Source organism: Adiantum capillus-veneris, chromosome 5 (genome assembly GCF_014529385.1).
Source record: "Adiantum capillus-veneris isolate H3 chromosome 5, ASM1452938v2, whole genome shotgun sequence".
Taxonomy (NCBI): domain Eukaryota; kingdom Viridiplantae; phylum Streptophyta; class Polypodiopsida; order Polypodiales; family Pteridaceae; genus Adiantum; species Adiantum capillus-veneris.
The window spans coordinates 26,236,421-26,240,938 of record NC_140935.1 but is presented as its reverse complement, the minus strand read 5'-3'; the positions used below and the strand labels follow the sequence as shown (position 1 = coordinate 26,240,938).

Below are 4,518 nucleotides of genomic sequence, written 5' to 3'. Positions count from 1 at the left end.
CTCCCATACGTAATCGACATATCACTTTTTGGTAGATGCGAAAGACTGCATGCATAAATTCTCTCGGCACTTGAAGGCTTTGCATACGTCTCCAAAGATTTCCTCCCGGTACCATGTCAAAAGTTTTCTTGAAATCCACAAAGCAACAATACAACTTTTTTCCTTTCAATCGAGACGCTTCCATAAGAACTCGAAGAGTGACAAGGTGATCAATAGTGCTATGATGCTTTCGAAAACCTGCTTGGCCAAGTGTACGTTTGCCATTCTTTTCAGCCCATTCACTTATCTTCATCTCCATGATACATCCAAACAACTTTGCCATTAAAGAACCTACCATTATAGTGCGATAGTTGTTCACATTGTTTATATCTCCTCCTTTGTGCAAAGGTTTGATCCAATTTGCACACCAATCATGAGGCATGCCATACTGAAGTGCAAGGTTAAACATATCGCATATCCAATATCGTGTTTTCTTGCTTGTCCATTTAATCATTTCAGCCTTGACACCTTGAAGGTCACCTGCCTTACGAGTAGCAAGTTTCTCAAGCGCGCGGCATACATCTTCAATGGTAAAGAAGGGAGACATAAACGGAAGGGAGCTACAACATTCCATCTTATCAACATTGGGTTGCTTATAGAGGTTCTTACAATGCATATACATATCCTCAAGAGTCAAGTCACCAAAGCTCTCAACGCGCTTGCCTTTTAGATTTTGCCAAAACTTGCCACATGCATGTGCTTTCTCTTGTGCTAAAAGAAGTTGTTTTTCGACTTCCCACCTTCTCCTCTTCTTTTGAACAAGTGCTTTGTATGTGTGTGAACATTCCAAGTAAACTTCCTTGTCTTTGATTGCATCCAATCTTAGCAAGTGTTTTCGGGCTTGACTACATTCCATGTCAAACCATTTCTTCTTGGTGCTACCCTTCTTAGACCTTTTGCAAGACATGTGTTTCACCGAAAACCATTCCTTCACACAAGAGAAAATTACTTCTTTGAAAACTTTCCACTTGCATTCTAATGTTAGGCTCTCTTGATGCTCTATCATGCTTAACATTTGGTCCACCATATCAGCATATATAAGTGCTCGTTTGAAGTCTAGACGTAGGTACAAATGATTCACATCATGATTGGAGGCTACATGCTCTGGCCGTTTACCACACTTGAGGTCAATACATAACATCCTATGATCCGATTCCGGATTCCATTCACCAAGTGTAAAGCTTTGTCTGCATTCTAGAGTGGCTTCCGAGAACAACATATAGTCAATCACGCTAGCACCGTTGTGCTTTCTACATGTAAAGTCATTGGTGCCTTGCCATAGAGATACACCATTTGCAATGAGCATTCCGGTACTATTGCACATATGTAGAAGTGACTTTCCATAGTGATCCACTTCTTTTGCATCATTAGAACTTCAATTATACATGTATGAGTCATCCATTCTTCTTGAGACATGCGGCATGTCTACTTGTTGTGTGTCGTGTTGTAACATATTTGTGCGAGCATTTATGTCTCCAAAAACAACGACTTCACCTTGATCCTTGTAATGAGCAATGTCATCCTCTAGTTCAACAAAGGGCTGATCTCTATCCATATTCAAGCAAGCATAAAAGTTGGAGTCATAGTGAGGAATGTAGCAACCGGCCACAAACATGACTTGACCATTTGGTGGGCTGATTTTCAGCCATAAGTAGCGTTTATACTTATCTTCTTTGACAATGGAAACATCTTTCAAACCCTTTTTGGTCATACATGCTACGCCTCCTTGGCCTCTTCGTTGCTTTGCATTTTTGGCCCACATCAAAGAATGCACATCGTATTTGTCAAATCCAAGAATTCGTTGCGCATCATGCTCCCATGTTTCGACAAGAAGTATCACATCGGAGTCATTGGTAAGCTCATCAATGCCAATTCCCGCATTCCATGGATACCCGTTACAATTCCAAAAGCTTATTCGCAAGCGTGAGTTGGTCTCATAGATCATGTGTCCCTATTTGTTGGGTGGACTTGCATCCTCCTTAAGTGGATTTTCTTCTTGAGGTGATACCTTAACCTTCTTGCTTCTTTCCTCATATGCTTTGCGACGTACATTTTGTTGCATAAGAGTGAGATCCTCATATACATTACAACCTGTTCCTTTGAGGTAGATCCAACCATTGTCAAGGATGATCTTTCTCTTTACCTCATCAACCATGGTACATACAATAGGTCTTTCTCCCGAGAGAGGGACTCCTTGTTTTCCAACTCGATGTGCACCATAAGCCATGATTCCTGACATGCCAAAGTGTGTAGCAAAAAAATCTTCAATAGCAACTGCAAGAGATTGGGGTGTTTCCATGCTTTCCTCCTTGATTCCACGAATGACGATGTTCTTTGAGCGTTTTTGTCGTTCGTGCAATTCTTGAGTGTCCACATTCTCTACATTCTTTCCTTGGACAATGGATTGCGTGATAGGAGATGTAGAAACCACATTATCCTTACATATATCAGCCCATGATTTGGATGCATTTCTCATCTCACATACATCATGTCGTATTGTATCTATTGTTTTCTCTTTCAATACATGATCACTCTCAACTTTGCTCAAACGCTCTTTCAATACATTCATGTCAATAAGAGAGCGTTTACATTCTTGAACTTCATTCTTAAGATGCATCAAGCGTGTTGTTTGCATTTCAAGAACCTTCTTGAGGTGCTCATTCTCCACAACGAGAACTCTTAAAGTACCATTCTCCATTGCAAGTGCGCGCAACTCTTCACCTTGTTTGGTAACGGTTTCTTGTAACGAGATCAAGTAAGCCACGATCATTGCTTCCGTTGTTGTAGATGATGTGGTTGGATTAGCATCCAAATTCCTTGGAGATTTTGCATCATTCTCCATGGCGAGTGTGGCTTTTCCACCCTTGCGAGTTTTGTCTGACATTGCCTTCAAGTCGGCAACAAAAACGCAAAGTTTTGATAGTTTTTTCAGTTCTGAGATGCTATTACAGCAAAGCCTTCCATTACATAGAAAAATTCTGTCTTTTCATCAATGCGTAGAGGGCTTCATGCTCTTCGATTGAGGCTATAGATCACCTAAATCAGAGTTCGGATGAGCAAGCTGTGGTCAAAAGAGTGAACTGCTGTCTACTAGGTCAAAAAACGGCTGAGAGAGAGAGAGAGAGAGAGAGAGAGAGAGAGAGAGAGAGAGAGAGAGAGAGACCCTTGCATCTCTACCTTGCTAGCTGCCATGGCCGCGTTCGAGGGTAAATATGCAACTGAGCTTATTGCGACTGCCAATTACATTGCGACCTGGCTCTCTCTCTAAAAAAACCGAACTCTCTCAAAGAGCGCGCGTCGGCGCGCGCTCTTTGAGAGAGTTCAGTTTTTTTAGAGAGAGAGAGAGAGAGAGAGAGAGAGAGAGAGAGAGAGAGAGAGAGAGAGAGAGAGAGAGAGAGAGAGAGAGAGAGAGAGAGAGAGAGAGAGAGAGAGAGAGAGAGAGAGAGAGAGAGACCCTTGCATTTCTACCTTGCTAGCTGCCATGGCCGCGTTCGAGGGTAATATGCAGCTGAGATTATTGCGGCTGCCAATTATATTGCGACCTGGCAAGGGGGCCGTTTGTGGAGGTACTTAAAGAGGGTGGATTAGGCCTTGGCATCAAGGTAGATAAGGGCACTGTCGACCTTGCAGGCATGCGCTGACGGTGAGACAACCACTCAGGGATTGGACGGCCTTGCCCAATGCTGGAGCCCGATTTGCTAAGTGGAGAGTTGTGCTCAAGATTGGTCCAACTGAGCCGTCTCCTCTTGCCATACTTGAGAATGCAAATGGGTTGGCTCACTATGCCGTACAAGCACTTCAAAGGACGGTTACTCTTGCTGTTCCTGGTGTCATGTTCTTGTCGGGCGGTCAAAGTGAGGAAGAAGCAACTTTGAATTTGAATGCCATGAATGAGCTGGATACCAAGAAGCCATGGACAGTTTATTTCTCATTTGGACAAGCATTAATGCAAGCGAGCACTTTGAAGACTTGGGCTGGAAAGAAGGAAAACATTCCTATAGCACAAGCTGCTTTGCTTGCCTGATGCAAGGCCAACTCTAGTGAGGCGGCTGTACTTGGCAAATATGTTGGAGATGCTGCTAAGGGCATTGGCACTGATGAATCGCTTCATGTTGACAACTACAAGTATTAGCTCTCATATTCTTAAGCTATTGAGTTTTGATTGCAATGATGTTTCATGTTCTGTAATAATGTTTAGGTGTGGGGGTGGCTGCAGAATGAAGCAAATGGGCTATTTTTTTGAGGTTTTTGTAATGGGCATCTTTATCATGATTTAATTTAGCTACGGTTTATTCCTAGTAAAGAGAGAGAGAGAGAGAGAGAGAGAGAGAGAGAGAGAGAGAGAGAGAGAGAGAGAGAGAGAGAGAGAGAGAGAGAGAGAGAGAGAGAGAGAGAGAGAGAGAGAGAGAGCGCAACGCAGGGTCGCGAAATCAGAAGCAGAAGCAACAGAAATAAAGGAGAGAAAACCATCAGAGATGC

At 42.9% G+C, this 4,518-nt stretch overlaps 1 pseudogene; it reads left to right on the top strand.

The window, feature by feature from the left end:
• The first annotated feature begins 3,229 nt into the window (after window positions 1-3,229).
• On the top strand, window positions 3,230-4,171 carry LOC147457044 (fructose-bisphosphate aldolase, cytoplasmic isozyme-like; annotated as a pseudogene).
• Window positions 4,172-4,518: the final 347 nt, after the last annotated feature.